At 39.5% G+C, this 21238-nt stretch overlaps 1 protein-coding gene and 1 long non-coding RNA gene across 3 annotated transcripts in view; one reads left to right on the top strand and one right to left on the bottom strand.

The window, feature by feature from the left end:
- HMGB1 (high mobility group box 1) overlaps positions 1-21238 on the top strand; it is a 137988-nt gene that overhangs the window by 13564 nt on the left and 103186 nt on the right. The gene's annotated exons all lie outside the window — the stretch shown is intronic.
- LOC144582771 (uncharacterized) lies at positions 1844-6716 on the bottom strand. The gene is made up of 2 exons (XR_013536181.1): positions 6615-6716; positions 1844-1898 (listed from the first exon to the last, which is right to left on the bottom strand). It is a non-coding gene; the product is annotated as an uncharacterized LOC144582771 (long non-coding RNA).

Raw genomic sequence — 21238 nt, 5'->3', positions numbered from 1 at the left:
GAACCAGTTCCTCACAGATAATGAGGAATGAGTGTTTTTAGTAAAACGATAGGTTGCTAAAGTGCACCCAACCCAGTGTGAGAATGTCAAGAAAAGCTTAGCACCGACCGTAACCTCGGAGATTCTACAAAGATCTCCCAGAAGAAACGATGCCTAAATAAGACTTAGTGTGGTCATGTGGGAGAGAAAGGGTATTAATAGTAAAGACACAGAGAAGGAATGGAGCCAATGACTGGTTCAGTTTTGAACAGTTTCCCTGATACTTCCAAGAGAAGATTCTGCTGTCAGGTAGTTAGAGAAACAAGTCTTAATTTTAGGAGAGACAGCCAGACTGTAAACACAGATTTGGGAATAATCAGGTAAACAGAAATGAGGGACTATTAAATGTCAAAATTGGAAGAAAAGCCTTGAGATTTAGTCTGATAAACTAAAGAAACCCCCTAAAAAATTTGCCAGAGAGAAAAATAAAGAGGAAAATTAAAAACAAAATAGAAGGCTACACAGTGGCTCATACCTTAATCCTAGCACTTGGAGAGGCTAGGGCAGGTGGATTGCCAGGAATTTAAGATCAGCTTGGGCAATAAGCCTAAACCCAATCTCTACCAAAAAAATACAAAAATTAGCTGGACCTGGTGGCATGTGCCTGTGGTCTCAACTACTTGGGAGGCTGAGGTGGGAGGATCACCTGAACCTGGGGAAGTTGTGGCTGCAGTGAGCCGTGATAATACCACTTCCCTTTGGCCTATGAGAGAGAAAAAGAAAAAAAAAAGAAACAAGGGCCGGGCGCGGTGGCTCACGCCTGTAATCCCAGCACTTTGGGAGGCCGAGGCGGGTGGATCACGAGGTCAACAGATCAAGACCATCCTGGTCAACATGGTGAAACCCCATCTCTACTAAAAATACAAAAAATTAGCTGGACATGGTGGCGCGTGCCTGTAATCCCAGCTACTCAGGAGGCTGAGGCAGGAGAATTGCCTGAACCCAGGAGGCGGAGGTTGCGGTGAGCCTAGATCGTGCCATTGCACTCCAGCCTGGGTAACAAGAGCGAAACTCCGTCTCAAAAAAAGAGAAAGAAACAAGATGGGAGACTGCTGATGTGTTTCTCTCAGATGAGGAAAACAAAAGGAGATAAGGTCATTTGTTCTTGAGGAAGAACAATTATTTAGCTTAAACCAGACTAAAGCAGCAAGGGAAAGAGTTCTAAATCTGAAGGATTCTAAAAACTCAGTAATTATTGAGGTGTTGTGTACATCAGATAAAGCCAACTGGCTTTGCTGCTCATATAATTTCTAAGGTTATTTTAATTTTTATGCATTATAAAAATCAGTTTTTCAAAGTTGGAAATTTTTGGAGGAAAAAATGATTTTTAAAAGTATAAAGTGTTCTTTTTCTCCCATTCTTACATTTAAGTTAGGATTGTAAACGAGTATGTTTTAGTCGAACCCTAATAGTTGTCTAATTTTGTGTAACAAATGCCACTCCAAACCTTTGTGGTTTAAAAAACACGATTTATTATTTGTCATGATCTGGTAGGTGACTGGAAGGTTTCTTTGATCTCACCTAGTCCTGTTCACGGCTATTGTCAGCAGCTAGGCTGGGGCTGAAGGGTCTAAGTGGGCCCTGGGGCCTTGTCCAAGGCTGTGGTGCCGGTGTCCCTGGTGACATGTCTCAGGCTGTGGTGACATATATGAGGCTGTGGTGCTGGTGTCCCGGGTGACATGTCTGAGGCTGTGGTGCCGGTGTCCCTGGTGACATGTATGAGGCTGTGGTGCTGGTTTCCCTGGTGACATGTCTGAGCTAGGGGGCTGGTATTTCCGAATACAGCGAATACACTAGTATTCTCTCTTCATTCATAGTCTTTCTGAGGGCAAAAGCAAAAACTGCAGGTCTCTTAGGGCCTAGTCATAGAAATCACGTATCAGTTCTGTTGCATTCCACCACATTATAATGTATCTGGATTAATTCATTTCAACCTTACTACAATGCTATAAAAAGTAGGTAGGTACCTTATAATCCTCATTTTTAAAGTGGAGGATTTTAAAACTCAGCACTAGTCGTTTGACCACAGGCCCCCAACAGGTGAGCCACAGAACCAGTAGGGTTTCAGTCTCTTGCTGTCAACAAGCTCTGAGATGTTCATTTATCTGAGCCTGTTTCCTTTTCTATAAAATAGGGTTAATACAACTTGAGTATCCCTTGCCTGAAATGTTTAGGATCAGAAGTGTTTCAGATTTGGTTTTTTTCAGATTTTGAAATATTTGCATTATTCTTAGCCAGTTGAGTATCCCTAATCGCTTGAACCCAGGAGGTGGAGGTTGCAGTGAGTTGAGATAGCACCATTGCACTTCAGCCTGGGCATCAAGAGTGCAATTCGTCTCAGAAAAAAAAAAGTTTCAGATTTTTGGATTAGGGATACTCAACCTGTACTGTTATACAAAATAATTTTTAGAATTGAATTGAGATGATTTCTAAAATATCTAGCAGAATACTTGATTCCTAGCAGATACTAAAAAATGTTAATTTCATCACATTCTTCTTACTGTTCTCAGGTTGCTTTGTTAGATTAGAAACTGTTTTTACACCTGCTATTTGTCTCATTATCTTAAACAAAATTTGAATGACCTAGACCAGAATTATTATTAAAGGAGACAGTGATGTAACATTCCAGTAGCAGAGCAGTAATAAAGAAAATTTCATACTGATGGAATTAGCTATTTTAAGACTGTGACCTAAGCTATTCCATCCTAAGGTGTATAGCGACTGGTGATCACTTAATAGATTACTCTCCCAGAGATTATTTACATTTTCAGGGGAAATAAAATGTCAATGACAGAACAGAATAGAATTTTAGGTTTTGTGGGAAGCCAGTGAGGAAACGATGATTAGGAAAAGGATCTTTCAGTGGTGCTTTTTGTGGTGTATCCATCACCTTAGCAAGTCCTGGCAAGGTATCAAGTAACTCACTACAGTTTGTATATCATTTATAGATTTGGGTTTCTATAGAAAAAAGAGATGCCTTTTAATAAATTCAGATCATCCTGTTACATTATTTCATTTGGGTATGACATTTAGGTGAGTACAGATGAAGTTACTATACTATAAATCCAACTGTAGTATTGACAAGTTAAGATCTGGGCCTGTTATGGGCTGAATTGTGCCCCACCTGCAATTCATATGTTGAAGCCCCAATCTCCTGGACCTCAAAATGTGACTGCATTTGGACACAGGGCTGTAAAAAAGTGATTAAGTTTAAATGAGGTCTTTATGGTGGACCCTAATCCAACATGACAAGCATCTTTATAAGAAGAGGAAATTTGGATACATGGAGAGACATCAGAAACAGACAGACAGATGGACAGCCATGTAAGGACATTTCAAGAAAGCAGCTATCTCTGCAAGTTAAGGAGAGAGGCCTCAGAGAAACCAAGCCAGCCAACAGCTTTAGACTTCCAGCCTCCAGAACTGTGAGAAAATAAATTTCTGTTGGTCCAGCTACCCAGTCTATAGTGTTATGTTACGGCAGCCCAAGCAAACTAACACAGGTCCCTGTACCAACCCTTCACACAGGTGTTTACTCTTTGTTATTTTTTCAAAATTAAATTTTTTTTTTTGCTACTTGGCCTTCCCAGGTTGCCTTGGGAAGGCCAGCCTGGGCAACATAGTGAGACCCCATTCCTTGTATATACACACATATATACCTATTATAATATATATGTGTATACATATATACATATATATACACATATACAATATATACAGATACATGTGTACATGTATATATTTAAAGTACACACAAATATATAAAATCATACATTTTTGTTGTAGGGAAACAAATCAGAGATGGATTATAGACTCTGTTTCTCATGAAGTATCACATTAAGTTACACAAACCGGTATTTGAAATAAACCATGTTAAAAGTGTCTTCTTATCCTTTATTATGCTGCCAAGGCTATAGCCCCTTTCCTTCCGTTCCTCTGTCCTCTTCACCTTACCCTACCCCATCGTGTCCTGTTCCGACATACACGCATACCTATAGCTGGCCCTTTTACCCTCACTTCCTGTATTTTCAGGTGTTATCTCTCTAGCAAGCTTTAGTTATTTTTCCTAAGCAACAAGATAATCTTCCATGTTGTTTTTCTATTTCACTTTGTAAAAAAATGAGGAGGCCAGTTGAAGAGGGAGAGAAGGCCTTAACATTTATTGAGCACCTATTTTATGCCAGGTACTGTTACACACTTTACATAAAACATTTCCTTTAGTGAGAAAACAGCAGTAGCCACATTTAGACAAATGAAAAGCAGCAGTGACAGCCTTGTGACATTGCTTTAAAATGAGTCTCTGGCCATTGCCCTACTTTTTGTATATTGCTTAGCTCTGCCATTATCAGATCTACTGTACCTGGTAGTTATGAAAAGTACCTTAATTATTTAAATCTCTGGATGTAAGTTATTTTGTAAGCTAGGAAAGGAGCATATCCTTGGTGTGTATGTCTGTTAGAATGGGTTTAGAAACAACAGGGCTACTGGTGCTTCTGAGAGTATGTCATTGATAGTCGCAAGTAATTTGCAGGTGCATGCCTTCTTAATGGAAAGGAATTGAAGGAAAAATAGAAAAAGTTGCTAATTTCTGGACTATTAGACAGTAATTCTGAGGAAGGGACAGCTACTCTAAGGCTATGGGAAGCATGCCTGGGCTGGTGTAAGTTGTCCCATCTAGGAGAGAAAAGGATTTGAAAAGGATAGTTTCTTTGGCTTGGAATGCTGGAAAAGAAAGGAGCCTAAGGGAAAAGAGGCTTGTTAACCCTACACACCAGGGTCAGACTATGGGTCAAATGTGGCCTGAGATCTGTTCTTGTAGTCCCTTGGGATAGGAATGACTTTTACATTTTTAAAGAGTTGTAAAAAAAAAAAAAAAAAAAAGTAGCAGAGACCTTGTTTGGCCCACAAAGCCTAAAATGTTTACTATCTCACCTTTTGCAGAAAAGTGTGCTCTTCCTTGCATCTAAGTATAGAGGATTATAGAAGGTCTGTTTGTGTTTTCAACTGTCAGGCTTATGGTATACTGTAAACAGTAGACTATAAGAAATCTTTGCAAACATTTGTAGTGTTTCGTAGAATAATCCTATTTCAGACCAATGTTAAGAGCTCATTTGTATTGGTTTGCTAGGACTGCTGTAACAAAGTACCACAAATTAGGTAGCTTAAACAACAAAAGTTATTGTCTCCATGAACTTCTAAAGACTAGAAGTCCAAAATGATGTATTGACATGGTAGGTTTCTTCTCAGGACTGTGAGAATCTGTCCCATGTCTCTTCCTAACTTCTGGTGATTTGCTGAAAATCTTTGGTATCCCTTGGCTTGTAGATGTATCACCCCATTCTCTGCCTTCGTGTTCATGTGATATTCTCCTTGTTCATATGTATCTGTATCCAAATTTGCCCTTTTTATATGGACACTGGTCGTATTGGATTAGGTCACCCCATGACCTCATCTTTCTCACTTACAATGACCCTATTTTCAAATAAAGTCTCGTCACAGGTATTGCACTTTAGGACTTCAGCATCTTTTGGAAGGGACATAATCCAACCTGTAATATCTTCTGAGCCTTTGTTTTACAGAGAAGAACAGAAAGACTATGAAAGTTTAAAGAAGTCATTCAAACTGTGCAGCTATCTAGGAGCAGAACCATGTAGATCCACTGACTGACCCAGTATTTGTTCACTTACATACTTTATAATCCACCATTGTAACGAGGTTCGATCAATTGTAATACTTGTTTGTACTAGTTACACTATTCCAGTCATCTTTCCTATGCCTTCCGTTAATCGTGGAGCACAATAAATTATAGATGGATCAGAATTAATTCATTTCCATTATAGAAATAAGCACATCATGTACTATTGTTAGGTTAAAACCACTTTTGTGTATTCAGTTCTGAAAGAATTTACTCAAGGCCTGCTGTTTGCTAAGGACTATCTGAGCATACTTGTATAGTAAAGTTGTAAAGAATGCGCCTTGGTCTGGATTTCTACATTGCCTATTTCAACAGTATTTATGAGCAGTGGCTCATCCAGAGGTTCTAGTCACAACTCTGCTACAAGTTCTAAACTCAAATCGTACTGATTTTGTCCTTTGATAAATCACTTTCTTAAGCCTTAATTCCCATGAGTTGGTCCCATGAGATTTTTCAGAACTCCCAGGTAACTTTAGGATTCTATGATTCTGTGGCTATGGTGAGACATTTTTGCATTTGGAGCATCTGATGGCTAAGGACAGTACATGTAACTTCATGCTAAGGTGCATATGGTAAACCGCTATAAAGACAGACTTATCTGGCCAATATGGGGTGATGTTTGTGAATGCTAATTGTGGGGCCCTAATATCTGATTATAAAAATGATACCAAACAATTACTTGTGACTCTGTAAGTTTTTCTCTAGATATATTCTGGTGTATAATTGATTATAAGAGGGAGAGAATATTGTCAGTGTCATATTTTATATTGTAATTACTGACCAGGTTATTCAATGAAGAACTAAATTAAAAAGATTGCACCCCAAAGATCACCTAACATTCGTTACTATTGGTATACCAAGGAATTGAGTTTCATTGCACCTTCTTTGCACTCCCCTGGTGTTTTCTCTTTCGTGTGGCCAGCTTTCAAGATGGCCCCCAAGGATTCTTGTCTCTTGTTATTCATGCCCTTTCGAAGTCCCCTCCCAGACTAAATAGGATTAACCTGTACAACCAATAGAATAGTGTGTAAATGACAGTATGTCACTTCTGAGGCTAGGTCATAAAAGACATTGTGGCTTCCACTTCCTGTCTTGGAAGACTCACTGTAGGGAGGGTCATGAGGACACTCCAGCAGCCCTGTGGAGAAGTCCATGTGTTAAGAAACTAAGGTGTCCTCCCAGCATGCGGCAGTACCTTGCCTGCTATGTGAGTGAGCCACCTTGCAAGCCGATCCTGCAGCACTCAAAGTCCTTAAAGGATGCTGTCCCATCCAACAGCCCGTCTGCAGCTGAGCCAGACCCACTTGATTAAGTTGCTCCTGGACTTCTGACCGCAGAAACTTTATGAAATAATAAATGTTTATTGTTTTAAGCTACTAAGAGTTAGAGAAATATGCTGTGCAGCAATAGATAAAAATACAACCTTTTTGATTCTGCCATTTTCTCAGATCATTGTTTATATCATCTGCCACTAGATTTTTACCTACTAAAGAGCAGAGTTTGTATCTGAACTCATTTTTTGTGGGCCTTACAGAAGCGTTACAGCCTTCTCCAAAGACTTCTTAAATTGAGCATGGTTGACTTGGATCATGGCTGGAACTTCTGGGCTGCTCCTGTTGCTTCTGTTTGGAAAGGTAAAAATGACCTCTACCATTATAGTTAGAAAGAAATGCAGTATCTTAAATGAGTTTTCTTTAAAAAGAGTTTAGAGTATTTGAAATATGTAAGGGAAATAAAAATAGTTTTTTATCTGAGGCTACATTTCAACAATGATCTAAACAAATAGGGAGAAGACACACTAGAACTAGGAAAAGCTGTTGAAGGGGCTGGTATTCTTTGAAGAGTTCACTAAAGAATGACCTTTTTTGCTTGCTTTTATTCTTTATTTGAAAATAATTTCAGTCTTATAGGTAAGTTGGAAAAAAACAACACAAAGAATGTCTGTATGCCTTTTACCTAGATTTACCTGTCGTTAAGATTTTGTCTCATTTGGATGCAAATCAAAACCACAATGAGACACCATCTCACACCACTTTATTTATTTATTTGAATTTCTTTTTCTTTTTCTCACACCACTTTAAAATGGCTACTATTAAAACGTCAGAAATGAATATATGTTAGTGAGGCTGTGGAGAAAAGAAACATTTATACTCTGTTGGTGGGAATGCAAATTAGTTCCACCCCTGTGGAGAGCAACTAAAAATAGAATTACCATTTGACCCAGCAATCCCATCATTGGGTATATACCCAAAGGAAAATAAATCATTTCATCAAAAAGACACCTGCACTCAGATGTTCATCGCAGCATACACATGAAATCCATGTAAGTGCCCATTAATTAATGAATGGATAAAGAAAATGCGGTACATACACAACATGGAATACTACGCAGCCATAGAAAAGAATTAAATCCTTTGCAGTAATATGAATGTATTTGGAGGCAATTATTCTAACTGAAGTAATGCAAAACAAGAAAACTAAATACTGCATGTTCTCACTTGTAAGTTGGAGCTAAGCCTTGGGTACACATGAACATAAAGGTGGGAAGAGTAGACACCGGGGACTCCAAAAGCAAGGAGGGAGGAAGGGAGGGAGGGAGGGAGGGAGGGAGGAGGCGGCAAGGGCTGAAAAACTACCTGTTGGGTGCTGTGTTCACTATTTGGGCAGCAGGAACATTAGAGGCCCAAACCTCAGCATCACACAATATACCCATGTAATAACCTGCAATTAAATATTTAAATTAAATTGCGGTTTGTAACTGCGCTGGAGGGGAAATACCTAAATGCTCCTTTCTGCTCACAGTGGGAAATCCCTGCTGCTCCTGTAAGAGTCACATCTATCTGCAAAAACCTTCTCTGTCTGGTGCTTGGCATTTTTACCTGTTCTGATGCATTAAAAATGAGGAAGCCATACTGAATTTAATTTAAAAATTTTTAAACACAGATTTTATCTCATTTTCTTTATCACATATGCACATGTGCACTCTTGCTCTCTTCCACTAATACACGTGTGTAGATACATATGTAAATGTATATATCTACACACATTTTTTTCTAAATCATTTAAGGGTAACTTGCTTATATCATGTCTGTATGTGCCCAAATTCTTACGTGAATAATTCCTAAGAAATACAGTTAGCAACTTCAGCAAGTTTAACACTGATACTTCACTGTTGTAATCCAGGCTTGTCAGTCAATTCAGTACTGTTGTTTTTGCCATTTTTTCCCTTCGTGCATTTAACTTTAGTCTCTTTCAGTCTGTAACATTTTCACAGCTTTCTTTGTCTTTCATGACATTGATATTTTGGGAGAATAAAGACCTCTCCCCACTCTTTTTAGTCGAACGTTCCACATGTTGGATCTGTCTGCTGTTTTCTTGTGATGAGACTCAGGTTGTAGACATCTTTTTACATGTTCAAAAATGTGGAAACAGTATTCCATCCAAAAGATCAACGTAAAACAAAGTTTGAAAGAATTATTAGAAGCCAGAATGGAAAACCAAAATGTGTTGTAGAATCGACTTCCTAGAAAATGTTTAGGTTAAGATAGTTTTTCAGTCTTTCAAGTTACTATACATGGGTAGTTCAACAACTGGATTTTCAAAAATCAAGAACTGTATCGGCATTGAGGTGAACCTGGGTGGTTTTGTTTAGCTTCGTCATGACACTGGCTCCCCAAAAAGCCAATGGTATCTTTCTGTAGAAACAGGATTTTTCTTTCAACTTCTGCTCTATATATTCAACAAACATTACGAAATTCTTATTATCCTGACATTGAGGTGGACCCTGGGAATACAAAGAAGGGCATAACAGAGACTTAGTATCTCACACTGTTTGTTAAAAGATAATCAGAGGCTGACATGCCACAGAGGACAGAAGCAGCTTCTACAGGGGGATGATCTGTAACTGCGCTGGAGGGGGAAATACCTAAATGCTACTTTCTCCCCAAATGGGAAATCTGTTGCCCTATAAGAGTCACATCTGTCTGCAAAAAAACCTTCTCTGGCTGGTGCTTTAAAAATGACTAAGCTATACTGAGTAGTTTAGTACAGGCAATCCCTTTCAGAGACTGGGGAGAAGAGATTATTTCTTTCCATGTTTGAATTCTTGAATTGTTTTGTGCTACATGGAATGTTCCAGGGATTTGCCTTTTTTAAGAAAAAAAGCACTAAATTTTAAATTCTGTATTTGTTTTTGCCTCATTTCCAACAGTATCATAGGTAAATGTGTAAAATTCTTTTAAGATGGAAAATGTGTTTGAAGTTTGAAGACAAAGCAACTTTGCATCTTCCGATGCTATGTTCCTAGTTGTAGTTTTGTTCCTGACTCTTTCTTTAGCTTTAAGAAAGACTCTCTAAGACAAGGTCTTAAACAATTCATTTTATCTGAAGACTAACATATTCTCAGCTACAACTTCATTTGTCTGGTTTCTGCAGGGAATCGTTTATTAAACATGGGGTGCCCAAAATACTATAACTTAAACCTGGAAATAAAATACTAATACGCTGAACCTGAGATAATTTCTAAGAGTGCCACTGAAGATACTTCTATTTTTTTCCAAACACAACACAGGGGAATGGGTATTGATTGTACCATGTAGATGTTCTTTAACTTAAATTGTATTACCTGGGAAGACTGCTAATTTTCATGTCATTCTCAATATAAGAATAAAGAAAATGTAATAGATAGCTATTCTAAATTCTATGTTGTACATTTTCTTAATACAGAAATACTGTGCCAAAGAAACAGAGCTGTGATTTCATATTGTCAGAAATATGACTTAAAAGCACCTAGATAACAGAAGGGAATTCAAGAAGACCCATGAATGTCATATAGGAGAAAATGGTTTTTTTTTAAATTTTGTGACTAGGTATTATTTACTCCTATATTGGCAAGTATTGACCAAAGAAAAATATTTTATTGATAAAAATATATTTTAATCAAATAATTCTCCGGTAGGACATTCAAAATAAGCTAATTTTGACAGTTTTCCTTCTGTTAAAATTGAGAGGAAAGAACACAGTTGATTTCTCTCACGCAGTTGAAACACAGTTAACTGTAGTTTTCTTTCAGACTAACTTAGTTATTGCACTACCCACAATAGGACAGTATTGGAAAGCACAAGGGAAGTTCTGAATCTGATTATAAATGAAATCGAGATTACTTAGAGGTTATTTCTTGTCTGTATTGTTAATATAGAGTAAGAATTGACTAGGTTGTCTTAAATTTAAAAATCCCTGTTGTAGCCAGGTGTGGTAGGCCAAGGTGGGAGGATCGCTTGAGCCCAGGAGTTCAAGACCAGCGTGGGCAACATGGCAAAACCCCATCTCTACAAAAAATTAGCTGATGTGGTAGCATGCGCCTGTGGTCCCAACCACTTGGGAGGCTGAGGTGGGAAAAGCACTTGAGCCCAGGAGGCAGAGGTTGCAGTGAGCCAAGATTGCACCACTGCACTTCAAGCTGGCTGACAGAGCTAGACCCTGTTCAGAAAGGAAAAAAATATCCCTGGTGCTGTTTACAGAGCTTAGAGAGCAGAACGTAAAGTGTTTAAAATTCCTTAGCACAATATATTATATAAAATTGCCAAGTATTTCTTTTTTGTATCAAAACTTCCTGGATATTATACATTTTATATGATTCAACCTTAAACTAGCTTCTCTGTAAAAAGACTCTGCCTTGACCAGGCATCGTGACTCACACCTGTAATCCCAGCAGTTTGGGAGGCTAAGACAGGTGGATCATTTAAGGTCAGGAGTTCGAGACCAGCCTGGCCAACATGGTGAAACTCTGTCTCTACTAAAATACAAAAAAATAGCTGGGCATGGTTGCATGTGCCTGTAATCCCAGCTACTCAGGAGGCTGAGACAGGAGAATCACTTGAACCCAGGAGGCAGAGGTTGCATGAGCCAAGATCAGGCCATTGCATACCAGCCTGAGCAACAGAGTGAGACTTTGTCTCAAAAAGCCAAAAAAAAAAAAAAAAAAAAAAAAGGTTCTGCCTCTTTTTCTAACCTGCTATCCTTCCTTAGTTCATCTTTGTCTTAATCTATTCAGGCTGCTATAACAAAATACTTTACATTGGGTAATTTATAAACAGCAGAAATCTACTGCTTTCAGTTCTGTAGGCTGGGAAGTTTAAGATCGAGATGTGGCATATTCCGTGTCTGTTGAGTGCTAACGCTCTGCTTCCAACGTGGTGCCTTCACGGTGTGTCCTTCCATGGTGGAAGGGTCAAAGAGCTATCTCAGGTGCTCATCCCATTCATGAGGGCTCCACCCTCAAAACCAGATTACCTCCTAAAGCCCCAAATTCTTAATACTGTTGGATTGGGGATTAAGATTTCAGTATTTAGGCTGGTGGCTCATACCTATAATCTCAGGACTTTGGGAGGCTGAGGCAGGAGAATTGCCTGAACCCAGGAGGCAGAGGTTGCGGTGAGCCGAGCCATTGCACTCCAGCCTGGGTAACGAGCAAAACTCCATCTCAAAAAAAAAAAAAAGAAGAAGAAGAATGTGACTTTTTTTTTTCTCCTTTCTGATTTGCTTTTAAATTATTAAAGTAATAGACATCTAGACAGCCTCCTCAGTTAAGCTGCACAAAAAGTGGGACTCTCCAATAAAGAAATTTTGCGGCTAGAGAGACTCCCATTTGCAAGTTGAAGAAGATTTCAGAATATATTCTTACCATATATGTACTTCATAGCTGACATGACCAACTGTGCATCCAGCTATGCACTTAACATTTGCTCTTGGGTATCTGCTGCTGCCGCCACCCTGATCCAAGCCCTTGGAGCCACACAGCCTTCTGGCTAGACTCCCTGAACCCGGGTCCTCCCTGTTTCAATTCATTAACTATGCCTAATTTGCAAATCTTTGTTACTCCCTTGCCTAATGGTGTTTCCTCTTCTTCTTCTTCTTCTTCTTCTTTCTTCTTCTTCTTCTTCTTTTTTTTTTTTGTGAGAACTACTCTTGCTCTGTTGCCAAGGCTGGCATGCAGTGGTGCGATCTTGGCTCACTGCAGCCTCTGCCTTCAGGTTCAAGCAATACTCCTGTATCAGCCTCCCTAGTAGCTGAGATTGCAGGTGAGTATCACCAGACCCAGCTAATTTTTGTGTTTTTATTAGAGACAGGGTTTCGCCATGTTGGCCAGACTGGTCTCAAACTCTTGACCTCAAATGATCTGCCCGCCTTGACCTCCCAAAGTGCTGGGATTACAGTCATGAGCCACTGTACCGGGCCTAATTGTGTTTTCTCTTCCATTTCTAATGCTTTCATTGTACTCTTTTGACTCAACTTTAAGACCTTTAGTGTCCAAGCGCTATCTTAACATCAGACCTTTTAACTGCAGTCTCCCATTATTCTGGGATTCCCCCCCGACTACAGAGGAAGATCTCTTTACTGTCCCATTAATATTTCACTCTCAGTCGTACCTCCTCGTTTTAAAATATGTTGTATTCCCGATCAGGAACTCCTTTCCCCTGTTCATGATCCACCCCCCTGTCTTTCGGGATCCAACCCAGATCACGTCTCCTTTATGAAGTTTTCCCTAATTATTTTAATTTTCAGAATCTAACTGTTCTGTACCTCGTAATTTATAAATTATGTTATCTTTGATTGAATGTGTATGTGTAACATTATGGTCTTGTTTTCTATTAACTGTGTTAACATTATTTTTGTAAGAATAGATATTATGCCTTTTATTTCCTCTTTGGCAGTGCTGAGCACATGGTAAATCTTCAATAAATGTTTGTTTCTTAAATAATGTGATAAATAGACTGGCAGACATGCATGACAGCATGTGATGGTAATTTTTGTAGGAATTTGTTTTGCTCATAAATTTGTTCACTGTTGATTGATTCATTTTGCATAGTTTGGAGAAGAGCCTTCCATTCTTTTCAAGAGATTGGTCATTATGTATTGAGCTTCTAGAAGAAATGTTGTGCTGGGCATAGTAGCTCCCTCGTTACCAGTTAGTTACTCAGAAATGACTCTCTCACTCTTTTTTCAGATTCTTCTTTTCAAGATAAAAGGAAATCCTATCATGTTGTTGCTGATAGTGATGGAGAGATATAAAACTTAGCCCTATGAGAATAAGTAATTCATTTGCTTGGCTATTCTCTAGTGTATGAGCATCATACCATAGTGTTTAGCAGTATTGTTATTAATGAACTGTATTAGAAGATAGAAAAGATATACCTGTACCTCAAAGAACATTCTGGTAGATATAAATCCAAGTCATTTAAGAAATCACTAAAAATAGTGTGAATCTTAAGGACCCCACTAGTCTCATTCATACACACACTTGAGAAATTCAGAAAGCTAAATATTTCTGCTGGGTGTGATGGCAGGGACCTGTGGTCCCAGATGCTTGGCAGGCTGAGGCAGGAGAATCACTTGAGACCAGGATGCTATAGCATGCTGTGTTCATGCCTGCAGATAACCACCACACTCCAGCCTGGGCAACATAGTGAGACCCAATTTCTTAAAAAAGAAAGAAAGATGACAACTTCTAATTTAAAATTCCTGCTTGGATGGTAGACTATTTAGCCAGGCACAGCTAGAAACTTTATAACTATGTAGGATGGGAAAATCCCTTGCCTCATACTATGTTTATAAAGTTATGATGTTATGATTTCTTTGACACTAGTACTAATTTAGCCTGTTGTTTTTAGAAAGAAATAGTCCTGAGGGAGCACAAGAGGAAGCTCTAGTTTTAATCAAGTCGATAAGTTATTTATTGTTGGTCTCTGTTTAAAAAATAATAATCCTACAAAGTAAAGTTTTTTAAAGAAAATAAGTATTGCATTTTATTATAATAACTAGTGAGAAAAGAATTTTTCATAAATTTGTAGCAACAAATGCTTGGGAACCAAGCATTTATTCAGTATATGAATATGAGAATGAGAATGTTAGTTATTGAGGGAGGTAGGGACAGGTTTGGGAGGGAAAGTCATGAGTATATTTTGAACACATTAAATTTGAATTGCTTATTTAAAGTCCAAGTGGATATGTCAAGTACGTCAATTAAGAAATTATAGGGAAGAGATTGGGATATAATAGTGATTTCAGCCGGGCATGGTGGCTTACACCTGTAATCTCAGCACTTTGGGAGGCCAAGGTGGGCAGATCACCTGAGGTCAGGAGTTTGAAACCAACCTGGCCACATGGTGAAACCCTGTCTCTACTAAAAATACAAAAATGTGGCTGAGCATAGTGGCTCACACCTGTAATCCCAGCACTTTGGAAGGCCGAGGCAGGCAAATCACAAGGTCAGGAGACCATCCTGGCTAACACAGTGAAACCCCGTCTTTACTAAAAATATAAAAATTTAGCCAGGGTGGCATGCACCTGTAGTCCCAGCTACTGGGGAGGCTGAGGCAGGAGAATCACTTGAACCCAGTAAGTGGAGGTTGTGAGCCAAGATTGTGCCTCTGCACTCCAGCCTAGTGACACAGTGAGTCTCCATCTCTAAAAAAGTAATTTAAAAAATTAGCTGGGTATGTATAGTGGTGCATACGTGTAATCCTAGCTACTTGGGAGGCTGAGGCAGGAGAATCACTTGAGCCTTGGAGGCAGTTTGCAGTGAGCCAGGATTGCGCCACTGTACTCCAGCCTGGGCAACAGAGAAGACTCCATCTCAAAAAAAAAACAAGAGGGATTTCAGTGTTTCAATAGATAGTGTCTAAAGTAACATGACTTTTTGACATCCCCCAGGAGCAGAACAGTAAGGGGGACAAAAAACTAGGTCCAGTCTTGTTAATGTTCTTAACATTTAGAGGTCAGATAAAGAGAAACCAATAGAGGAACCGGCTACGTATGTAGGAGGAAGACAATACGGTATCTTAAAAGTTGAGAGTGTTTCAAGGAGGGAATTATTAGCTATGTTCAAGATTGAGTAATTAGCCAGGCATAGCTGTGCATGCGTGTAGTCCCAGGTGAGGTAGAAGGATCTATCTCTTGAGCTCAGGGAGGTTAAGGCTGCAGTGAGCTATGATCACACCACTCACTCCAGTCTGGGTGACAGAGCAAGACCCAGTCTCTTAAAAAATAACAAAGATAAAAATTAGAAAACAAAAAGTGTCTGCTGAATTTGGCAACATGACCGTCATTGATGGCCTTCATAAAAGCAGTTTTAGTGGAGGGTACTGAGAACTGATGCCAGATTGGAGTGGGCTAAAGATGAAGCAGACAACTTCAGAGACGTTTTGTGGTCAAGAGGAAAGAAATGGGCCAGGGGTTGGAAACCTCAGTGACAGGACAGTTTTATCCCCTTAGTCTGGGATTATAGATTATATAGAACCTGTTTATATATGTGTATTCATAGGAGTGAGCTAGGAGTTAGTCATAAATCTGTGGATGTCAGAGCTTTGTGATGTTAAAAAAGATATTTATAATTTTTTAAGTTCCTGCAGAATCAACTGTATACTTTTTTTTTTTTTTGAGATGGAGTCTCCCTCTGTTTCCCAGGCTAGAGCCTGATCTTGGCTGACTACAACCGCCACCTCCCAGGTTCAAGTGATTCTCCTGCCTCAGCCTCTTGAGTAGCTGGGATTACAGGCATGTGCCACCACTCCTGACTTATTTTATATTTTGTATTTTTCACCATGTTAGCCAGGTTGGTCTCGAACTCCTGACCTCAAGTGATCTGCCCACCTTGGCCTCCCAAAGTACTGGGATTACAGGCGTGAACCACCGCACCCAGCCCCTATACTTTTCTTTATACTGGATTTAACATTTCAGCAGGGCTCACTGCAGTCTTTACCTCCCAGGCTCAGGTGACTCTCCCACCTTAGCCTCCTGAGTAGCTGGTACTATAGGTGCAGGCCACCATGCTTAGCTGATTTTTTTTTTTTTTGAGACAAGATTTTATTCTCTCACCGAGGCTGGAGTGCAGTGATGTGAGCATGGCTCACTGCAGCCTCAACCTCCCAGGCTCAAGCACTCCTCCCACCTCTCAGCCTCCTGAGTAGCTGGGACTATAGATGTCTGCTATTACACCCAGCTAATTTTTTTTTATATTTTATTTTATTTTATTTGTTTATTTATTTATTGAGACGGAGTTTCGCTCTTGTTACCCAGGCTGGAGTGCAATGGCGTGATCTCGGCTCACCGCAACCTCCGCCTCCTGGGATCAGGCAATTCTCCTGCCTCAGCCTCCCGAGTAGCTGGGATTACAGGCATGCGCCACCATGCCCAGCTAATTTTTTTGTATTTTTGGTAGAGACGGGGTTTCACCATGTTGACCAGGATGGTCTTGATCTCTTGACCTCGTGATCCACCCGCCTCGGCCTCCCAAAGTGCTGGGATTACAGGCGTGAGCCACCGTGCCCGGCCTGTTTTTTTACAGAGATGGGGTTTTGCTGTGTTGGCCAGGCTGGTCTTGAATTCCTGGTGTCAAGTGATTCTCCCTCCTCGGCCTTCCACAGTGCCGATTACAGGTGTGAACCACTGCACCCAGCCTGCATTGCTTTTTATTAATGAAAAAGAGTTGAGTATATTCTGTCTAGTGATGAATACATATTGCTAGATAAAATTGTGTTAATTGTAAGCATTTTTAGAAGCTATCTGGGTGCTAAAACAATATAGGAATTCTGGTTGACCAAAATAGTAAATGTTTTATTTGAATAATGGGAAAATACCTGCAAAAATCAGTAACTAATTACATTTCAAAGTATATATATTTTGCTGAGAAGATGAAACTATATAATTAAAATGTGTCATAGCTAGTCAGTCAACAAATTTTTGTCAAGTACTTGCTATGTTCCAGGAACTGTCTTCGGTGCTGATGATACCGCAGTGAAACAGTCTCTGCCTCAAGGAAGGCTGACGTTTTAGGAGGTTGGGGAAAGGCAACAAGCGCATACTAAGGAAATGTTTATGTACTGAAAAGTACTATGGAGAAAATAAAATGGAATAATGTAGCAGAGAATGACTGGGATAAATACTTTTGCTAAGTAGTCAGGAAAAGCCTCTTTGAGCTAAGATTATATAATGGGTGGAGGAGATTCAAGTCAGTGAAAAGAAAAAATGCACACGTCCTGAGGTAGGATTGTGTTTGGCTGGTAAAGAAAGATGAAAAGGTCTTGTGGCTGAAAGATGGAGTAATCTGGGAATAGAATAGAAGGAGCTGTTCAGAGAGTTGGTTGGCATGAGATTATTTGAGCCTTGTTGATTAGGGTAAAGAAGTTGGATTTGGGTTTATTTATTTATTATATTTTGTTGCTTTTCCTTTATTCCTCTCTCTTTTTCCTTTCTTTCTTTTCATTTATTCATTCTTTCTTTTCTTTTCTTTTTTCTTCTTTAGAGACAAGATCTCACTCTGTCCAGGCCAGAGTGCAGTGGTACTATCATAGCTCACTTGGAGCCTCAAATTCCTAGGTTCAAGTGATCCTCCTGCCTCAGCCTCTCAAGTAGTTAAGACTGGACTAAGGATTTCCTTTCTTTTCTTTTCCTTTCTTTTCTAAGAGACCGGGTCTCACTTCATCCAAGCTGAAGTGTAGTGGCATGATCACAGTTCACTGCTGCCTTGACCTCCAGGACTCAAGTGATCCTCCCACCTCAGCCTCTTGAGTAGCTGGGACTACAGGCTCACCACCATGCCCAGCTAATTGTTGTATTTTTTGTAGAGACAGAGTTTCACCGTGTTGTCCAAGCTAGTGTTGAGCTCCTGGCCTCAAGTGATCCTCCTGACTTGGCCTCCTAAAGTGCTTAGATTACAGGCGTGAACCATTATACCTGGCCAGGTTTTTTTCTTAATATAAATTCACTGAAGGGGTTAATCAAGGAAGGGGCGTGATTAGATTTGTCTTAGACAGATCAGTCAGGGCTTGGCACAGTGGCTTACAATTGTAACCCTATCACTTTGGGAGGTTGAGGTGGGAGGATCCCTTGAGGCCAGGAGTTCAAGAACAGCCTGGGCAACATGGCAAGACCCTGTCTCTACAAAAAAATTTAAAAAAAAATAGATCTGTATGGATGCTATGTGGAATGGAAGCAACAAGACTCATTCAGAGTTATCTACAGTAGTCTAAGTGGAAGATTATGAGAATTCAGACTTAAGTTGTAGCAGCAGAGATAGTAGGAAATGGTTAGATTCAGGATGTATTTGGGAGCAGTGCTGAGAGGATGTACTGATAGGTTGGATGTCGATATGGATGGATTGCATATGGGGTGTAAGGAAAAGAGAATCGTCAAATTAGCAGAAACGTTTGTTAAAATACCTGTCCTTATGTGGTGTTACATTAGATAACAAATATACCAATTGATTTAAACAGCTATGCCCCTTCTTCTTGGACTGTAATTTTTCATCGCTTCTTCCCATTTTGGTGGATGTTTTTTAAACCACCTAAATGATATCATAATTTTCATTCTAGCTTTTAAAATAATGTGTTTTAAAATAATTTTTAAAGATTTTGATTGCAAAATGAGACAAAGAAACAAAGATAAGTTGTGCTAATTCCAATAAAGTATGGAGGCCATTGTTTTGGCAGCATTCCTGGATCTCCTCTTGCTTAAGTGTCCAGCTCCTGGCACAGGAAACATCCCACAATAAAGCTTCCTTAATTCTGAACCATCCCATTTGTTTTACTGATGTCTTGTTTTGCTGCCTTCATGATGCTCAGTTCAGTGTTAGTGCCCATTTGTTCACCCTCACCTCTGTTTTCAGATTATATTCTATTTGCCTTCTCTAGCATGATATAGTGATTCTATCAGAAAATCATAAAACACTCCCTTCAGCAAGTCTTGGGACACTTTACCCTTGTATCTCCCTACCTTCCCAGAAAGTCTTGAGACTTGCTGAAGAAAGCAATCTTCGCCGAGGAGAACCAGGTAGAGAAGCATGGTTACTAAAGATGAAATACGTATCTGAGCATTTGTTCACAGGGGGAAATGGACTCAAAACTTTTCCTGCAGAAAATTCTGACTTTGCCTGCAGGTGTCTCCCTCCTCGTTAAGATGGCCGTCTATCAAAGCAAGAGTCCTGATTGGGAACCCAATTTCCGTTATATTAATAGATGATCAGCTTTACCACCTGCTAGTCTAACTTCTAATACTTACGGTTCTGTTCTTAATCAGCAATATAGAATACTTGTACTCTCCAAGGATCAGCAAACTTTCTGCAAAAGGTCAGATAATAAGTATTTTAGTCTTTGTTAGCCATATGACCCCTGCTCCAGCTACCCAGCTCTGCTGCAGTAGCGCAAAAGCAGCCATTAACAGTGTGAAAATGAGTGAAAATGGCTGTATTCTAATAAAACTTTACAAAAATGAGCAGCAGGCAGGATTCAGCCTGTGGGCCACTGTTTGCTATCCCCTCCTCTGGCCTTGGTTAGACAAACTGTTAGTCTGTTCAGCTATCATCAAAAGCTGGAGTGAGAAAAGTGCTGTTTATGGAATATGATAAGAAGGATCCACTATATGTGGTTGATCTAGAGCACATTATAGTCTACTTCTCTAAGTAATCTAAGTTATAAGAATCACTTCCTGGATCTGATTCCCTCTTGTTCGTTTATATATATATAGCATTAGGCAGGTAGACCTTCTGCTGTAAGTCTGTTTTGTCTGCAGTAGAAATGCCAAATAGGCCGGCATGGTGGCTCATGCCTGTAATCCCACTTCTTTGACAAGAGGATTGCTTAAGCCCAGGACTTCAAGGTTATAGTGACTGTGATGCCCTCCAGCCTAAGTGACAGAGTGAGACCCTGTCTCAAGAAGAAAATACCCAGTGGGAAGAATGGCCTCCTATAGCTGCTGATTTCAAGGAAAGGGTGTCTCAATTCTAATGACAAATGGGGATTAGCTACATGGAAAAATACAGGCACCGGATAAAGACAAGCGATTGAGCAAAACATGATAGAAATTCTCAAAAAGATTTATCTTTGCTCTTTCTTGCCTCTGTGTGTGTCATTCTACACCCTAATTTTATTCAAGTAATAGTTATCAAATGTCTGTTATGTGCAAGGCATGGTGCTATGCATTATCTCCTGAGAATATTCTCCTGGAAAGAAATTCCTGATATAAATGATCGGTATTTGTATTTGTTTTCCTCTCATATATAGTCCATTCCCTGGCATGTGGGAGTTGTTCAACAAATATATGTGCCTGAATTAGTATCTCCCATTATAAATCAATAAATTTCTCTTTTTTGGTAAATTGCTGTCTTGTGAATTCTATTAACATGCATCAGTGGATGAATTTATACATAAAAGTAGCCATAGCTGATGTCCAACCAGGAGCCCGAGGTGATTCCAAACAGCCTGTGATACCTAATGATTTTAACAAGATTCCCAAGCATCTTTTTCTTTCTCATAATGCCACATCCAGCACTTAATAATACAGTATATGCATTTAGGAGAAAAGAAGTGAGAGCTAATTTGAGGGTTAGAAACAGGCAACTAGTTGCTGGCTAACAAAGCAGAACCTATGTGTCTTTTTGAACCATCTACTAAGTTTCTGGTTTCTAATGTTACACTAGAACTTTTTAAATGGAAATACTGTGAAATTGTA

The sequence above is a fragment of the Callithrix jacchus genome, chromosome 5 (assembly GCF_049354715.1).
Source record: "Callithrix jacchus isolate 240 chromosome 5, calJac240_pri, whole genome shotgun sequence".
Classification (NCBI taxonomy): domain Eukaryota; kingdom Metazoa; phylum Chordata; class Mammalia; order Primates; family Cebidae; genus Callithrix; species Callithrix jacchus.
The sequence above is the reverse complement of the archived record's forward strand: the minus strand, read 5'-3'. Positions and strand labels throughout refer to the sequence as shown.